Source organism: Lactuca saligna, chromosome 4 (assembly GCF_052625555.1).
Source record: "Lactuca saligna cultivar CGN05327 chromosome 4, ASM5262555v1, whole genome shotgun sequence".
Taxonomy (NCBI): domain Eukaryota; kingdom Viridiplantae; phylum Streptophyta; class Magnoliopsida; order Asterales; family Asteraceae; genus Lactuca; species Lactuca saligna.
Window position 1 is genome coordinate 312,552,810 of NC_136420.1, and position 21,001 is coordinate 312,573,810.

Below are 21,001 nucleotides of genomic sequence, written 5' to 3' on the forward strand. Positions count from 1 at the left end.
CGTGTGCTTAGAAAGAGAGTTTTGAGATAACCTTGAGCATTTGGTGCATCTTTTAAAGAGAAGAGAGGGACTCCAAGCCAAGACATGAGAAGGAGCTGCTAGATCTGTGGCTATTTCACCTCAGAGCTTCTAGGAAAGGTATAAAGCTTGCCCTTTCTCATTTGTTAACATAGATCTCATAATTTTGGGAGTTAGGGATTTTTCTATCTAATATGAGGATCTAGAGTGTTTTGAGTTCATGTAGAGGTTTAAACTTCAGTTTTGGACCATGTGAGGTCCCTAAAGTCCAAAAGCTCCTGCTTTATTCAGCCCTAAAAATGCTATTGAATGAAAAAACCTTTTTAAGGTGTGTTTTGGCATTTCTAGCCCTAAGTGCCATGGATGTAAAGCCTATGACTTTACATGATAAATGAGCCTTGAGAACGTAGATCTAGAGTTTGGGAAGGTTTTCTACCTTAAAGTTATCTAAATGAGCAAAGAGTCTGAATGGGCTTGCCGAGTCGAGGAGCCAACTCAACGAGTCAGTTAGGGTTTGTCCTGATAAACTGGATATGCTGTTGCTCGGCAAGTTAGGAGTTAACTCGGCGAGTAAGATCAAACTGGGACTGTTGACTCGAGTTTGTTTTCTGTTGACTTTAGGGTTTGGTCAACATAAGTAATGGAGACCATGGAGGGGTAAAATGTTCTTTTACCCATTTTGAGAATTAGAGAGAGTGTGAGAGAAAACCTTTGGTGTATTTGAGTAAGACTGGGGTATTGATTAGGGATACTTATCTAATGTATTAGGCGGAAGCTAGTTTGAGATTCCGCATACGAGACTTTTACTTGCTAGCTTACAAGGTGAGTCTTCTCGCTATACATACCAAGAGTGGTATCTATACATGATTGAGTTGTCTTATGTGCTTATCTGTGTATGGTGATATTCTGCTTTATGCCTTTATGATTTATGTTGAAAATTGTTATTATGAGTTACTCAGTTGGGACCGGAGGGTCCCACTTAGACACATTGACCGGAGGGTCATATTGAGTTATAACCTAGAGTGGCCAATGAGTTATGTGTGGTATTTTGGGGAAGTCACTAATCTTCGTGCTTACCGTTTTATGTGATATGTGTTTCAACTACTTATCAAGATCACGGGAAGGCGGTGACTTGATTATACACACATCGGAGATTGGGTTATGATTGAAAGGATCCTAGAGTTTTATATATAGTTTTTCTTTTGGACATGAATTTTGATGATTTGACATTGTGACACTTTGTGGTTTTATTATTGGAATAAATGTGTTTTTAAATTCAATTTTTGGTAGAAAATTTTACGTTGTTACACTAGTGTTGAGAACTTTCGACATTAGTTTAGTACAAATATCATTAATTCTATTTAAAATTAGTATTATTATTATGAACCTTTAATAAATATTTGGGCTATTATTATGACTTATATAAGTGTCGTTATAATATATTTTAACTACTCGTGGTACAGGAAATCTGGTTTAAAGGGCCGCATAGGCTTGTTGGATTTCTGAAGTGCTATATGCCAAAATGGTCCTACTCTCTGATGTTTTATGTCTGGCCCTTATATGTACATAGTGGTTGGAAAATATTGTTTAAACACTTATATAATAATAATAATAATAATAATAATAATAATAATAATAATAATAATAATAATAATAATAATAATAATAATAATAATAATAATGCTAAGACTAATAATTGGTCACCGTAAATATCAGACTAAAATCTAGTGGTAATAATACTAGGTTTCGTCGAATGAAATTATATTGTTAAGAAGCGAAGCGTTGCCCGAGTTTGGAATCATCAATTTAACAAGTAAGTGCATACTTACATTCATCTTAAACATAGATATAAAGTATATAATATAAATATGTGATATGTGTAACATTCCGAATTTTAGAAGTATAATTTAAGGGTTTAAAGTGTAATTTCGAAGAAGGGACTCGACGAGTAGGTACGCTTACTCGCCGAGTCGGAGGGGGTTTGGGTCGCGAATGAAGTGTCCAACTCGCCAAGTCGGAAGCTGGACTCGACGAGTTGGTGCTCGAATGAGAAAAACCCAAATCTTAGGGTTTGTACCCTATTTAAAGGACTTTATGTCCTTCTCCCAGCCTCTTATTCCCCCAAAGAGTTCCAGAAAACCCTAATTTTGTGTGAGGCTTCATTATTGAGGAGATTGGAGCTTGGAAGAGGAAATTATTGGTAAAGAGCTTGAGGACTTAAAGTCTTGCTGCAAAGGAGTGGTGTAGATCCGGGATCTACTTCAGTTGGAGCTTATATTGGAGGTAATAATATGTTGCTTGGGTTCTTTTGCATCTAGATCTTTTATCATTTGAAAATTTGGGGAATTTTGGTATAATTTAGAGCTATTTCGAGTTAGAGGCTTAGATCTGAGGTTGCTATTTCAGATCTAGGCTTGTGATTGTCCATAATGTCATAAAGTTTCAATCATTGAGTTGTTGGTGAAACCCCTTTGTCCAAAACCCAAGCCCTAGTGTGTTTTGGGCCTAAATCTCCATGGTTTCACGTAAAGTTTGCAACTTTATGTGAGGGTTAGATTATAGAAGCGTGGATCTATGGATTTGAGCCTCTGCTTGGCTTGAAAAGCCTCTAAATGGATTGAGAACTGGAGGGACTCGGCGAGTCACATGGGTGTACTCGACGAGTTGTATGAACATAAGCATGGACTCGGCGAGTTGGAAGAACAACTCAACGAGTCAGTTGAAGATTTCTGTGACAACCCGATATTTCAACTCTTTGTAATGGCCTAATAGGTCAAGTATTGTAAACATTTTTGAGTTAATAAAATTAACTTTGATAATAAAATGTCCAAAAAGTTTCTATTTAAATTCTTCTACGTTTAAATATCATTAAACCATGATCGTACGTAAAAAAAAACGCCCAAATCCGACTTCGTATATTGAAGTTATGATTTTTCCAAGTTCAGCTTAGCAACAGACAGCTAAAAACTTGAAACGGAGATCGAGCGACATTTGGCCGGAATGACCTAAACGAGAATCGAAGGTCTCGACAATGGTATTTCAATGGTAAAAAGTCTGGAAAAAACCGACGTCAGATAAAAAAGTTATGAATTTTTAAAGAAATTCCTTAATCACGTCATTTTAATAATTAAATAATAAAAATAATTTCGGAATTTGCCAACGGTAAAAAGTCTGGCGTACGAGGGCCTTCCAGCCCCCTATAAAAGGGGTGCGAGGGGTTCCGGAAAAATTGCTCATTCACTCTCCTTTTTCTTGCGTTTTACCTCGTTTTCCGTGCTCGCACTACCCCGAAGCCCTGGTCATTTTTGCTCAAGTCCCGAGAGTCGATTTTACTCCCGAGATTCCCGAGAATCCCGAGAAAAATCCGTTTCCCGAGATGAAACTCTGCCCGGTTTTCGATCTCGCTATCTTCAAGCTTCCAAGTGAGTTCATACCCCTTTATTCAACCTTTGAAATGCTTTTAAATGTTTTAAATGCTTTATGGGGGGGGGGGGAATACAAGTTAAACACTTATAGTTATTGCTTCGATCACATGTGATTGCATTAATCACATGTGATTAATAACTAGGAAACCAATGATTTTATCACTGTTCAAACTGTTTTACTTCAAAATGTTTTACAAACTCTTTTACTTATCAAATGCTTTATTGTAAACCTTGTTTTACTACCTATAAATTTGCATGCCCATATATGTATAGCTGTATAAATAATGTTTAAAGGGCTTAGGAAAGCCACCTGTCCTATTTCCTTTTCCTCGATTTGGATGTGGTCTGGTGGAATTTCGGGTGACCATCCGAGGGTCGTTTCAATATTAGTTATATATCATATATACATGTATAGACATAAAAGTACTTCCATATTCATACTTATTAGCACATCATTAGTAAGTTACCATCGGGGTAACACAGGATCATACTACTCCAATTTCTAGATCAACGAGTCAGTTCATTCAAGAGTCAATACTTATTACTAAGAGAACATATACAACGATACTAGAACAAGTAATATTATATTACATATACACGAATTCGTTAACAATTGTGATCCACTGTATGGGAGCATGTCTTAATTGTCATGACCCGAGTTGTATCCAGAGTCTCTTGGAGGGAGAGCGTGAGTTTGCGCATAGATCTATACTGGATTGACTATCTTACACCTCGCTGCTAGCTACAGTGGGACCGACAGGTCTACGAGTGCCAAACATCATACCTTATTTTTCGACTATACGTTGTCGATGTTACCAGTCGATAGTATGGTGCAATTTATCACATGATACCTTAATATAAACCCGGTTTAAGGTAGTTAGTACTGCAGTAGTTCCTATAAAACAAAACTACAGTACTACAATAATTTACCCATTACATTTTGGTGATAACCTCACTTAAACTTTAATGTACAAACTATATTTTGTTAAATGATAGTTACACTTGGGAAATTACACACTTTTACATCAAACGAGCATACAAAACAGTTAAGCCTTGGTAGAGGGCTACTTTAACAGAAAATATAGGTTTTTCTGAGAGATTCAAACTTTTACAAACACTTACATACATTTACAACTCATACTTGCGACAGGTTCAAACGTTTTGATAATAAACCTTGACACTAAAATACTTATGAATTCACCAGCTTAATGCTGATAAACTCTTTCAAAATAACTTGTATTCTCAGGTCATCAGTAGACAGGTACCGATGCTAGCTTTTGAGAAGATGGAGCGCATTTAAGACTCATCATACTATTTTGATTTACATTATATTTTTGGTGTCTAAAACTTTACGGAACACGCTTGTATTAAAATTTTATATTTAATGCAATGGATGATGTTGTTTGCTTATTTATATTTACTGTGTTGTGATACTTTACATGACGTCCTCCGCCCCAGAACGTTTCCGCCATTCTTGGTTTTTGGTGGTGACAGATTGGTTTCAGAGCATTGTTTATAGTGAAGCAAGTATATCAACCCATAAAAGATATACTAAACTATAAACCCATTTGGGATTAAAACACTTTGACCAAGAGTCTATACTTTAAATACTAAAATAGTTAATTAAGTATACTAGTCTGCATTCATACTAAAACCAGTGTCACAACGACAAGAACAAGAGTATTACAATTGTTAAATATCACAGGTAAGCTAGGGGATGTATGGTCAGTCTTGGGAATGGCATAGCCCGATCAACTATGCTGGTCCGAGGAGTGATTAGCATATGCCCTTGAATAGTTGTGATGTGTTAACAAGTCTAAAAACTTACCAACAATGCCACAAAAAGATCAGTGGAACTTAAACTTAAAATACTATAGGTATATTTTGTGCTATTAACTACCTACATACTATATCTTTATACCTCTCTTCTCGCGTAGATTTAAATGGCTGGATTCCATCACGACGACCCGTACTTTCCAAATGAAGGCAACATAGGAAGGCTCGAAGCAGAGTCTGACGATGAACACCAAATTCCGTTGGATGATCATCAAACTGAAGGCTTCTCAGATGGATCAGACTCTGAGCCTGAAGTCAACAACCTACCGCTTGTAGGTCAACCCCCGAACAACAACCCTCGACCAGCTTTTCCAGGTCCTACTCCCTTATGGGCAAACAACTTGAATCGTTGGAGTGATGAACAGGGTCAACCCTTACCATACTTTGGGGACCGAAGCTTTTACAACGTCAGCAATGGTGGCTCTGCTGACCGAGCCCTGCCTGTCATTATCCGCAGAATAGCTCGTAATGTCGAGCAAGGTAGAGCAGCCATCGACCGGGTCATGGAGATTGATGCCAACTCAGGTATCAACACAGTCCGCATCCGCCGTCTTGAAGAAGACATGGAACGGACCCAGAGAGACCTTAGGGTTCTCCTGAGCAAGCTGAAGAAGATCTGGTTGCCTCTCAAGCTGAAGTCATGGAACTCCGAGCTCGTCAAAGTGCTCATGAGCAACACCTTCAAGAGGTGGTCCGTCAAATGAGAGACCTTAGGGTTCTCCTGAGGAATATTCATCGCCGTTAGATGATGTCTAGTACATCATTATCTTTAGGGTTAAGGATTAGCCTTTAACATCTGTGCTCTCAGTAGCACTTGTCTGTAAAATATTCCTAACTTTCAGTACTCTAATTAGGAATCTAAGAACTGTCAAACTTTTCTATATGGTATGATGTAAGACCTACTGTTAGGTCGATTTTTCCTTGAACTTATTACATCAGTAATACCAGTATTATTGAAATCTATCTAAATTGTGGGAAAAATCTATACACTTGTGTTTTCCTACTAATATTTCTTGTTGTGATTTCAAACACTCATTCAACTGTTGGGCTATGGTTAGTTAGTCCATGTATCACTCTCACGTTGCTTACAAAATGATTCTTACCATTTTTCTTACCTTTATAAACTTATAGCTGAAAGATGCCTCCTCGCAAATCTCCCAGGAATAACCCTGCACCACCACCTCCTCCGCCTCTGGTCATCGATACTGCAGCCCTAAATGCTGCCGTAGCTACAGCAGTGGCAACTGCCATGGCTCGGTATCACTCTTCTGATGCCAGCAGAGGTGGAACCCCTATGGAATCAATCCCGGTTGAAACCCCTGTGCGCTCGAGAGAGTGCTCTTACAAGGATTTCACCAACTGCAAGCCGAAGTCCTTTCATGGGACCGACGGAGTCATTGCTCTCTCGCAATGGTTCGAGAAGACTGAAGCGGTCTTCGAAATTTGTTCATGCCCTGCTGCGAGCAAAGTGAAATACGCCGCATGCACCTTTGAAAGAAAGGCCCTAACGTGGTGGAACGGCCACGTTAAATCTCTAACTCTTGTCGTAGCCAACGACATAGGCTGGGAAACGATGAAAGACCTCATGATTGAGGAATACTGCCCGAGGGGCAAGATCCAGAAACTAGAGCAGGAGCTTTGGAGCCTGACCATGAAGGGCACCAACATTGTCGCTTACACCGCCAGATTCAGCGAACTGGTGGCCCTCTGCCCTAATATGGTTCCCACTAAAGGGAAAAAGATCGAAAGGTACATATGGGGGCTTGTGCCTCCGTATCAGGGGAATGTTGTAGCATCAAACCCTGCTACCTTCGACAGTGCCAAACTATTGGCACAACGACTCATTGACCATGGAGTCAAAACCCCTGCAACCACAACCACCCTAGCCATCCCGGAACTCTCCAAACCCGCTGATACTAAGCGGAAATTCTGGGATGAAAAGAAGAAGCAACAGGCTGCCAAAAAGCAGCAAATTGTGGCAATACATGCCGCAATAACCCCTGCTGCTGCTACTACTACTTCGGTGGGTGGGTATGTTGGAAGTTCGCCCAAGTGCAACAAATGCAACTACCACCACAATGGCCCCTGCCATGAAATGCAGTGCTCTAACTGCCACAGGAAAGGACACACAGTCCGTTTCTGTAAATCTCCGGCGAGACCGATCGCCCAAGTCCCCGGCTCTGGCGCGAGCCCGACCTGCTATGGATGTGGCGAAACAGGCCACTATAAGAGGAACTACCCCAAGGCGAAAAATGCTGGCGGAGCAGGGAGGGTACTAGCGATAGGCCACGGGGAAGCAGTTGCTGACCCGACAGTGGTGACTGGTACGTTCCTCCTCGATGACTCCTATGCATGCATTCTATTCGATAGTGGAGCGGAGCGAAGCTTCGTAAACCATAAATTTACTCACATGCTTAATCAACCACCGCACGCACTCAAAGAACTATTCACAGTAGAAATGGCTAATGGAAAAACTGAAAGTATGAGTAGCATATACTTAGGTTGTACCCTAACTCTAGATAACCATTCATTCCCAATCGACCTCATGCCAGTCTCAATAAAAAGTTTCGACGTTATCATTGGCATGGATTGGTTAAGCCTTCATCGCGCCGACATCATGTGCTACGAGAAAGCAGTCCATTTAAACCTTCCGTCTAACGAAACTCTTATAGTCTACGGCGACAAACCCGGTGCAAGTCTTCGCATCATATCAAGTATTCAAGCACAGAAGTATCTGCGTAAGGAATACCATGCATTCCTTGCTCACGTCGTCGACAAGAGCCTCAAAACGAAAGAACTAAAGAACATCCCTGTAGTGAGCGACTTCCCCGACATTTTCCCAGAAGAACTACCCGGGTTACCTCCGCAACGATAGGTCGAGTTCAGAATCGACTTAGTCCCAGGAGCTACCCCAGTAGCCAAGTCGCCCTACCGCTTAGCACCAGCTGAGATGCAGGAACTCTCTGGTCAACTTAACGAACTGCTTAGCAAGGGCTTTATAAGACCGAGTTTCTCACCTTGGGGAGCACCGGTCTTGTTTGTTAAGAAGAAAGACGGATCATTCCATATGTGTATTGACTACAGAGAACTCAACAAACTGACGGTCAAGAATCGTTACCCTCTGCCTCGCATAGACGATCTATTTGACCAACTGCAAGGGGCGAACTATTTTTCTAAGATTGATCTGAGATCCGGATATCACCAGTTACGAGTGCTAGCGGAGGATGTTCCAAAGACATCCTTCCGAACTCGTTACGGACACTACGAGTTCGTGGTGATGCCATTCGGATTGACCAATGCGCCAGCAGTCTTCATGGATTTGATGAATAGTGTATGCCGACCTTATTTGGATCAGTTCGTCATCATTTTCATTGACAACATCCTGATCTACTCCCGAAGTAAGAAAGAGCATGGCGATCACCTGCGACAAGTTATAGAGACATTACGAAAAGAGAAGCTTTATGCGAAGTTCTCGAAATGTGAATTTTGGATCCGGAGAGTCGAATTCTTAGGACACGTGGTAAGAGAAGAGGGAATCCACGTGGACCCATCCAAAATTAAAGCCATTGAGAACTGGTCAGCACCTAAGACGCCTACAGAAATTCGCCAATTTCTAGGTCTCGCTGGCTACTACCGCAGATTCATTCAGAACTTCTCTCGAATAGCGAAACCTCTTACGACCCTAACCCAAAAAGGCGTGGCCTTTGACTGGGAAGAGAAATAAGAAAGAGCGTTCCAAACGCTCAAACGAGCCTTGTGCACCGCACCAATACTATCCCTTCCCGAAGGAATAGAAGACTTCGTAGTCTATTGCGATGCATCGAATCAAGGGCTCGGATGTGTCCTGATGCAGCGAGGTAAGGTCATCGCCTACGCCTCGAGACAGTTGAAGACACACGAGGTTAACTACACGACCCACGATCTTGAACTAGGAGCAGTGGTGTTTGCTCTGAAGATCTGGAGACATTACTTGTATGGAACGAAGAGCACTATCTTTACTGACCACAAGAGTTTATAACACATATTAAATCAAAAGGAGCTCAACATGAGACAACGACGGTGGGTCGAGCTACTTAGTGATTACGAATGCGATATTCGTTATCATCCGGGTAAAGCCAACGTAGTAGCAGACACCCTAAGTCGGAAGGAATATTCTGGTCGCAAAATCAAGTCATTATCAATAACCATCCATTCACACTTGTCTAATCAAATTCAGGCGGCCCAACTTGAAGCCATGAAACCTGAAAAGGTGACAAGTGAATCCCTCAGAGGAATGGACAAGAATTTAGAAGCCAAGGGTGACGGAGCCTTATATTTCATGGATCGGATCTGGACACCGAAACACGGTGGTTTCCGAGACTTGGTCATGACCGAGGCGCACAACTGTCGGTATTCCGTTCACCCAGGTTTAGATAAGATGTATCTGGATCTTAAAAAGCTATACTGGTGGCCTAATATGAGAGCAGAGGTTAAGGTCGAGTACCAGAAGCCCTCTGGTTTATTGCAACAACCAGAGACCCCGGAATGGAAGTGGGAGCGGATCACTATGGATTTCATAACCAAGTTTCCCAAGACAACGGGTGGACTTGACACCATATGGGTCATCGTTGATAGATTAACCAAGTCTGCACACTTCCTGCCTATCAAAGAAACCGACAAGATGGAGAAACTTACGAGAACATACATTAGGGAAATCGTACGGCTACATGGTGTACCTATGTCCATTATCTCCGATAGAGATAGTAGGTTTACCTCAAGATTTTGGCAATCACTACAACATTCCCTAGGAACAAGGCTAGACATGAGCACAGCCTACCATCCTCAGACCGACGGACAGAGTGAGAGGACCATCCAAACACTGGAAGATATGTTGCGAGCCTGCGTGATTGACTTTGGGAAGGCATGGGATACTCATTTACCCCTTGTCGAGTTTTCCTATAATAACAGTTATCACACGAGCATCAAGGCTGCTCCATTTGAAGCCCTCTACGGCTGAAAGTGTAGATCCCCTCTGTGCTGGGCTGAGGTGGGTGATACCCAACTAGCAAGGGGGCAAGCTTCCAACATTACTCTTACCGGTCCGGAAATCATCCGGGAAACGACAGAGAAGATCGTTCAGATCCGTGAACGATTGAAAGCCTCTAGAGACCGACAGAAGAGCTACGCAGATAAACGAAGGAAACCTTTGGAATTTCAGGTGGGAGACCGAGTCCTTCTCAAAGTCTCACCCTGGAAGGGGCTTGATACGCTTCGGAAAGCGTGGGAAGCTTAATCCGAGGTACATAGGGCCTTTCGAAATTCTTGCAAGAGTTGGCCCCGTAGCTTACAAACTCGATCTACCAGGCGCACTTCGTAATGTACATTCTACATTCCACGTATCTAACTTGAAAAAGTGTCTATCCGACGAGACTCTCGTAATCCCACTCGACGAGATCGAGATCAACGAGAGCCTTAATTTTGTGGAAGAACCAGTAGAAATCATGTACCGAGAGGTCAAGCAAATAAAACAAAGTCACATACCCATCGTGAAGGTTCGTTGGAACGCTAAGCGGGGACCTGAATTCACATGGGAACACGAAGATCAGATGCAACACAAGTACCCACATCTGTTTCCCTAATCCACAAGTGTTCTCTTACTTTGAATTTCGGGACGAAATTCCCTCTAACGGGGGGATGATGTGACAACCCGATATTTCAACTCTTTGTAATGGCCTAATAGGTCAAGTATTGTAAACATTTTTGAGTTAATAAAATTAACTTTGATAATAAAATGTCCAAAAAGTTTCTATTTAAATTTTTCTATGTTTAAATATCATTAAACCATGATCGTACGTAAAAAGAACGCCCAAATCCGACTTCGTATATTGAAGTTATGATTTTTCCAAGTTCAGCTTAGCAACAGACAGCTAAAAACTTGAAACGGAGATCGAGCGACATTTGGCCGGAATGACCTAAACGAGAATCGAAGGTCTCGACAATGGTATTTCAACGGTAAAAAGTTTGGCAAAAACCGACGTCAGATAAAGAAGTTATGAATTTTTAAAGAAATTCCTTAATCACGTCATTTTAATAATTAAATAATAAAAATAATTTCGGAATTTTCCAACAGAATCTAAACGAAAGTTGTAGATCGTTGTCTCACCTTCGCGGGGATATAAAGAACATCGAAAACGGAGTTTGTATGAAGAAGATATGAATTTTTGAAGTTTGATAAATAATTTATATATAATTTTTATTAAAAATTCGGTATTATCCAAAGAGGAGTCAGCCTAGGGCCGAGGTACGCGCCGCGTACCCTCATACGCCCCGCGTACTCGAGGACATGGCCTCGGATCGTCCACGTTGCCCTATGCGAAGCTACCCGACCCGCCCCATCCGAAATACGTAAGCAGTGACGTCCCGTACGCGCCGCGTACGGGAGTACGCCCCGTGTACGAGGGCCTTCCAGCCCCCTATAAAAGGGGTGCGAGGGGTTCCGGAAAAATTGCTCATTCACTCTCCTTTTTCTTGCGTTTTACCTCGTTTTCCGTGCTCGCACTACCCCGAAGCCCTGGTCATTTTTGCTCAAGTCCCGAGAGTCGATTTTACTCCCGAGATTCCCGAGAATCCCGAGAAAAATCCGTTTCCCGAGATGAAACTCTGCCCGGTTTTCGATCTCGCTATCTTCAAGCTTCCAAGTGAGTTCATACCCCTTTATTCAACCTTTGAAATGCTTTTAAATGTTTTAAATGCTTTATGGGGGGGGGGAATACAAGTTAAACACTTATAGTTATTGCTTCGATCACATGTGATTGCATTAATCACATGTGATTAATAACTAGGAAACCAATGATTTTATCACTGTTCAAACTGTTTTACTTCAAAATGTTTTACAAACTCTTTTACTTATCAAATGCTTTATTGTAAACCTTGTTTTACTACCTATAAATTTGCATGCCCATATATGTATAGCTGTATAAATAATGTTTAAAGGGCTTAGGAAAGCCACCTGTCCTATTTCCTTTTCCTCGATTTGGATGTGGTCTGGTGGAATTTCGGGTGACCATCCGAGGGTCGTTTCAATATTAGTTATATATCATATATACATGTATAGACATAAAAGTACTTCCATATTCATACTTATTAGCACATCATTAGTAAGTTACCATCGGGGTAACACAGGATCATACTACTCCAATTTCTAGATCAACGAGTCAGTTCATTCAAGAGTCAATACTTATTACTAAGAGAACATATACAACGATACTAGAACAAGTAATATTATATTACATATACACGAATTCGTTAACAATTGTGATCCACTGTATGGGAGCATGTCTTAATTGTCATGACCCGAGTTGTATCCAGAGTCTCTTGGAGGGAGAGCGTGAGTTTGCGCATAGATCTATACTGGATTGACTATCTTACACCTCGCTGCTAGCTACAGTGGGACCGACAGGTCTACGAGTGCCAAACATCATACCTTATTTTTCGACTATACGTTGTCGATGTTACCAGTCGATAGTATGGTGCAATTTATCACATGATACCTTAATATAAACCCGGTTTAAGGTAGTTAGTACTGCAGTAGTTCCTATAAAACAAAACTACAGTACTACAATAATTTACCCATTACATTTTGGTGATAACCTCACTTAAACTTTAATGTACAAACTATATTTTGTTAAATGATAGTTACACTTGGGAAATTACACACTTTTACATCAAACGAGCATACAAAACAGTTAAGCCTTGGTAGAGGGCTACTTTAACAGAAAATATAGATTTTTCTGAGAGATTCAAACTTTTACAAACACTTACATACATTTACAACTCATACTTGCGACAGGTTCAAACGTTTTGATAATAAACCTTGACACTAAAATACTTATGAATTCACCAGCTTAATGCTGATAAACTCTTTCAAAATAACTTGTATTCTCAGGTCATCAGTAGACAGGTACCGATGCTAGCTTTTGAGAAGATGGAGCGCATTTAAGACTCATCATACTATTTTGATTTACATTATATTTTTGGTGTCTAAAACTGTACGGAACACGCTTGTATTAAAATTTTATATTTATTGCAATGGATGATGTTGTTTGCTTATTTATATTTACTGTGTTGTGATACTTTACATGACTTCCTCCACCCTAGAACGTTTCCGCCATTCTTGGTTTTGGGGTGTGACAATTTCTTTGGACTCGGCGGGTTTGTTCATGGACTCGGCGAGTTTGGTCGCAGAACCCAACCTCTTTTGATTAAAGCCTTGGATTAAGTGAGTCGGTTGGCGACTCAGTGAGTCGGACAGGATGGGACTCAGAGATCATTGGACTCGGTGAGTCTTGGGGCGACTTGGCGAGTTAAGTGTGTGGTGAGAGTTTTCTAGGTATGGGAACTTGGCAAGTTGACGAGGTGACTCGGCGAGTAGTGTCAACCAAGAAGGTTGACTTTGACTAAGGACTTTGACTTTCCCAAGGGTATTTTGGTAATTTTGTTATTTATGGATTTGGTTCTTTGGTAGTGTTCTGTGGTGAGGTTCGCGTCAGTGGTCGGAGCAGCTTGGTCTTATCTCTTCAGTCGGTAATTGCAGGTGAGTTATCCTCACTATATCGTCACGGTCTACAGCACAAAGGTCGGCCCTTTATCGGATGGAAATCGGGGTATTTTTGGTTATGTTATTACTTTGCTAGATCTGCATCCTGGTATTTAGGATGGTGTTATGTTAGTAACTTGGTTAAGGTCGGTACCCGGTATATAGGGTAATGTTATGCTAGTGACCGGTTAGGTCGGAATCCCGGCTAGGATGTTGATATGCTATGTGATCTGATAGACTGTTGTCTGGTTAAGGATTTGTGATGTGATTAATTGTTTTATGTGCACATGGTTGTTTGACGGGGGTTTCAGTTGAGGCGAGTCCTGCTTTGTGTTGTAGGCCAACATACCCAGGGCGGACCGGATATTCCGAAGGCCCAACGAGCGGTCCGGATAGGCTGAAGGCCCCAAGAGGGAGGACCAGATATGTCAAGGCTCGGAGAGTGGACCAGGCCGACTGAAGGCCCGGTGCGGGCAGACCAGTCATATTGTAGACTCAGAGAGTGGACCATGCGGATTGAAGGCGTGGTGCGGGTGGACCAATCACACTATAGACTGGATATACATGGCTAGACTCGGAGGGTGGACCAGGTGGAGTGAAGGCCCGGTGCGGCGGACCAGTCCCACAGTAGACCTGATGTGCATGGCTGTTCTATTTGTGCTATGTTATAAGTATCTTTATGTGTGGTTGGTATTTTGGGGGTAACTCACTAAGCTTTCAGGCTTGCAGTTCAGTGTTTTGTTTCTGGTACTTCAGGAGATCGTGGCAAGGTGAAGGCGTGATCGTACCACTCCTCATGTTTTATGATTTATGTGATATGGTTCTGGGGCATACTCTGATGTTTAAACTGTTTTGAAAACAAGATGTATGAACTTAATGGTTTTTGAATGAATTAAAATGTTTTAATTTGGCTTAAATTTTACGATCGTTACACTATGTGTGCATATTATTTGTGTTCCTGATCTCTTTGCTGGATAAACAAAAATATACATGTTTTAATGGTTTTAAAATGTATATGTATTTTATACCTATAATTATGATGGGTAAAACATAAGTAGATTATAGATGAGATGAAGGATGAGCGATGAAAGATAAGATGAAGGGTCATCGATGATATATGAGTGGTAAAAGATAGTGGGAAGCGATAAGGCAAATGATGACCCAAGCGACGACCTCATCATCTGGCATACTATAGATGACAACCACAGACTATTTTAGACAATCCTGTGGAACACTAGCAAGCTCGCAACCTGTAGGTGTTGCAAACGATGTGTTCACCCAGTGTACTCTAAAAAATCCATTGACATGTATTGCAGGTGGACTCCTTAAAAAAATACTGTAATTAAATGAGATAAACCCCGATAGCTATGGACTTAGCACCTTTTAGATGAACGCTGGCAACTATGGACTTAGTGCATGTTATATAAACTCTGACAACGATAGGCTTCATGCATATTCCTTAGGACAATCCTTAGGAATAAATAATGAGGAATTGATGATTCTTAGGGAAGATACTTTAGAATAAAGAAGATAATGGAGATGGGTAGTTAAGTGTATTGATTGATGATTAAACATAATAACTTTATTATTGTTGGTTGAAACCCCTATGTACTCACCGGGTTTCCCAACCTGACCCACTCAGTTTATTTGTATCAAAGGTGTCGATACGAAGCTACATTACCCTAAGAGATTAAAGGAGATGTAAATCACAAGTGTAAAAGATTGTAAGGTCTGTTTATGCTTATGATTTTGTATTGACGATGAGATCCCAATGCTTTAATATAAACAAATACATTTATTCGGAAATGCTTTGATAAAACCATTATCATGTTTTTTAGTGAACAAAATTCTTCAACATTGTTCTTTAAAAAGGATACGCTGATTTTAAAATAAGCATAAGTAATTTTTTTAAAATGACCATGAACTTGGGGATGTCATACTTCAACTATCTCGAAGCATAAGCAATCACATGGCCCCTCTACATCAGAACCACTCCTAATCCTAAAATAGAAGCAATACAGTACACTACAAAGTCAACCAATCCCTCAGGTAGTGCTAGAATCAGAGCCTCACATAGTTTTTGCCTCAAGGTCTCGAATGTCGTCTGCTGATCTGAACCCCACCGAAAGGTTGTGCTTTCTTTGGTCAATCGGGTCAAAGGCACGACGATCTTGGAGAAATACTATATAAGTCTCCGTACCCTGCAAGATCCAAAAAACACCAGATCTGGGATGCATTCTTCGAAACCTCCCAACGCATCACCGCCTCAATTTTGCCCAGATGAAGGCACTTAGAAGGAAGGTTTGGCTAAAATTCTTCCAAGGAACATAAAAGGAAGTTTTGGCTAAATTCAACCCTAATGAGGGTTCATATAGGTGTTAAGAAGGCATTGGATAAGGCTGGTATCTCTATGATGAATCAATGAATCGAGTACATATTAATCGGAGTTAATATTGAGAGATTGAACATAGGATGTAAATAAGATTTTGCTTCAGCTCTATTACGCTTTGTGTGTTTACAGAGAAAAATAGACAAGACTGTCAAAGTTGTCTAACTCTAGTAAATGATCCTATTTATAGGATACATAAAGCGTACAAAAAATATACTAAGGCATAACAACTTAAGCTTTGTATAGTAAAATAGATTACAAATCCTACGAAGAGTACAAAGCATGCTTCGACTAATTACAACAAAAACAACCCTTACAATCTCCCCCTTTGTAATCATAGTCGAAGACTTCAATTCGTAAGCAGTTGAATGGAATATAGCATCACTCTTCGTATCTCATTATACAGGGAAATTATCTTCTTTAGCTCCTTTTTATCTCCTTCATTATTCTTCTTACAATGATTCATATGAACAATTAAGTTTGTATATTGAGAAGTTGAGTATCTTTCCACCTCACCAGACTGGAACAAAAACTGTTTCGATTTCCTAGACTTGTCCATTCCTGAGAAGACTAACCCAAAGGGCTTCAAGCATATTTCACCACCAGCAGAATTTTTCAATTCTGCTTGATACTTCGAAGGAGCCATTAGAGTTGTTATTTCTAATCCTTTTGATGTAGCTAACTCCACATTAGTCAAAGCCAAGCATTCATAATAATTTTCGATGAAGATCTTGATGTGAGTAACTCCAAGATTGAACTCACCTGGATCATTATTCTGAAGATAAGAGAAAGATCTTTCCTTCAACAGCAATGCAACTTGTATAAGGTCATACAAGTTCATTTATGGAAAATCAGCAATAATAAAATCACAAACATTCCCATTCGCCCTGGCTACCACATACTTCATATTTTGGATTGTGTTTTCAAAAACAACATCCTTCTTTATACTAACTTTCTTTATATTTATTAGTGACCACACCTCTTCAGTAGGTTTAGCAAGGACTACATGAAATCTGATCTTCATATGTGTTCCTTCTTCCTTCTCTTTAAATTTGCTTTCAGCTTTGAACTGGGGCATGATGAACACCATCTCATTGATTGGAAAATCCAATTGGCTTGCATCACTATTTGTAACTATGTAGCTCTAATTTGGCTTCTTTTCGAATGATTACATATGATTGAAGATAACCTTGGTTTCGATTGTTTCGTAGTTATAATGCTTTAATGGATCACCTTTATTTATGCCTGGAGGATCACTTGCTCTTTGTTTCATTATGCACTATACTAATCTCATCCTCTCCAGTTTATCCTCAACCTCATCCTTCTTTTCTTCCTTTGACTTCTCTATTAAAATAGTTTTTCCTCTTGCCTTCGAAGTTGAATCTTCTATTATTTCTTTCATTTTCGAATCACTCCCACCAACATTAGAATATTTACCAATCACAATACCATTCGAAATTGGTCTTGTAATTCGAACTGTTGTTACTACTGTCGAAGTAATCGGACCAACAGTTGCTATGATTGGCTTTGTAGTTGGGATCTTCAAAGAAAATACCTTTCCCACCACCTTTGCATCATCACCACCAGCCTTCGAATCTTCACCCTTCCTTTCTCCCCCTTGCACCCCTGTATGAACAGGCGGGGAATTTGTTGTTGGAAAAAGGCTGGAGATGTGAGAAAGAGGAGCCAAATATTTGAGAAGTATTTCTTCGAATTGAGAACATTTTTGGAATAGAACATCCGAAGATAGTTGAGAAGATGACACTGGCTTTGTAGATAATGCTTTGAGCTCCTTTAACAAAGTGAGGACCTCCATAAATTTTTTTTTCAATTGTAGAAAGTTGAGATATTTGAGGACTCAAACTTTCATACAACTTGGCAAATTTCGTCACAGCATCACAAATTATGTCAACCTTCTGATTTAGAGAAGCATATTCTGCTCGAACACATGCAATCTCTTTTTCTATATCTTGATAAAGCTCTTGAAGTTTAAAGTTGATATTTTCACAAACATATTTGATGTTGAACCATCATTGAGTTTCATTAATTCAGATATATGGTTATCATTGGCTTTAACTTCAGCATCAACAACATGATCTAAAATTCCAAAAATCAAATCATAATCAATATCCAATGGTTGTGAAGGTTCAGATTCTTCGTGTATTTCTTTTAAAATAGGATGATTTTCAAAATGCTTTTTAGTTTGTTTGATTTAATAGTCATCAAATGTAAGATTAAATGTTTTTTCCACTTTTCATGTTCTTTTGTTCAACACACGATAGGCGACTGAATTATGCGAATATCCAAGGAAAATCCCTTCATCAGCTTTTGCTTGAAACTTCGAAAGGTTGTCCTTAAGATTCATAATAAATCACCTGCATCCGAAAACATGGAAAAATTTCACATTAGGTTTTCGATTATTTATTATTTCATATGGGATGATATTAAAACATCGATGGATGAAAGATCTGTTTTGAGTAAAACATGCAGTGGAGACAGCTTCAGCCCTAAGGTACTGTGGAAGATTCGTATATGCCAGCATAGTTCTTACTGCTTCGCATAGAGATCTATTTCTTTGTTCAACAACACCATTTTTTTGTGGTGAATATGGAGATGAAAAATTATGTGAAATTCCTTTATCCACCAAAAACGAATCAAGAACATTGTTCTTAAATTCAGTTCCATTATCACTCTTTATCTTTCAAACCGTCTTCTTCAACATCGTTTCCATCTTCTTGATAAAGTCAATCATGATTTGTGCAACTTCGGATTTAAGCTTGAGAAAATAAACCCACGTGAATCTTGAAAAATCATCAACAATTACTAAAATTTACCGTTTGTTGTTGAGTGTTGAAACTATCGATGGTCCACACAAATCAATGTGTAAAAGCTCCATTCGTTCGACAATCTTCAAATCAATCGTGATTGGATGAGCTTGCTTATGTTTCTTTCCAACTTCACAAGCGGCACATAAAGAATCATTATCAAATTTAAGTACAGGTAATCCTCTTACCAAATCTTGAACAACAAGTTTGTTGATGTTTCGAAAGTTGAGATGTGAAAGTCTTCGATGCAAAAGCCAGCTAAGGTCAGATGTAGCTTTCGAAAGTAGACATACAACAGGTTTAGCCACAATTAGATTGATGTTTAATGTAAACATGTCACCTTTCCTTTTGGATTTGAGAAAAAATTCTTTTGTGTTAACATTCAAAATAATGCTTCCTTCTACGTTAAAAAGTACTTGATTTCCAGTGCCTACCACAAGTTGTGATACACTTATCAAGTTGTGTTGAAGACCTTCGACATAAGCAACCCGATTCACTGTGAATTGACCATTCGTTATTTTCCTGTATCCTTTGACTTGACACTTTTGATTGTTTCCGAATTTAACCACTCCAGCATTCTTCAGGCGTCGAAAATCTCTTACGTTCTCCTTCTTCCCAATCATGCGATATGAGCAACCACTATCAATATACTATTTATTTTCATATTGCTCGTCACATAGTACCAGCAATTATTGGAAAATTTTAGGTACCCAAGGCTTTTTGGGTCCTTGGTTATTAGCTTGAAACAAAGAGTGAATTTTAGAACTAAAAGCCCAAGTTCAAACTTTTGTCTTGATACTATCAATTAAATCAACATCATTATCTAAAGATATTGAAATCTAACTTTTCGATAGTTTTGGATTTACACTAGATTGCAGCTCAAGCTTCTCAATTCTTGTTAATTTGGTGATTTGTTTCCATATCTGAATTGGAGTATTCGAATCATGAGAAGATAAACTTCCAGTTGTTGACTCATTCAAATACCTTTCGTACGCTGCTTTGATCTGACCTTGAAAAAACTTTCCAGACTGAAACCTTTATCCTTATCCCTCAAGCCAATGATTAATGGAATGAACTTCTGATTTTCCTTTTGAACATGAAACCTTTGTTGGGTTTTTGATTTGAGGATTTGGAAAATCTGGCTTTTGTGGTGTAAATGTTACTGATGATTTGAAAGTTTCGTGTGTAGTTCGGTGACTATTAGTTGATTTTCGAACATTGTTAAGTTTTTGATCATTCACACCCTTTTGTGATGTTTCATACTTTCGAATGTTATCAAATTTTCGAACATGTGCAACCTTTTGATTAATTGGAAATGTGTCTATTACATTCATTGGTTGATGAAAAGATGTGTTTCATGGTTTATCTAAGACCAATGGTTTTTGAAAACTCTTTGGTTTTGAAATGTATGTTAATTTGGATTTTGAAACAAGGTTTTTCTCAGACAACACTTTGGATTTAGTTAAAGCAAGTTTTTCGTTAGACACTACTTGCCAAAAAATTACCTTCCGTGACTTTCTCTTTGAAACTTTATGATCTTTTGAAAACTTATCAACAAGCACTTTGAATTCATTTGAATTAAGTTTCACAATTGGAGTTTAATTAACAACTTCTTTTGTAACAACTTCTTTTTCTTTTTCAGATTTAACAACCCATTTTTGTTTTAGTTTTTGTTGTTGAAAAACATACGGATTTTTAGTGAGGTTGTTTTCAACTATGTTTTTATTCGCAAAAAATCCTTCGTCTGTTGAACGCTTATTGTCTTCTTCGACCAATTTGTTGAATTCTCGCTTTATTGTCTCTGCATTTCCAGCGGTGATGAAGACTTGATTTGGAAACACAACATTATCAGTACATGTTAAATTTGGATACACAATTGTGTTGGCCGGTTTCCAGAAACTATGCTCCTTTGTCACTCATCACTTTGTCAAAC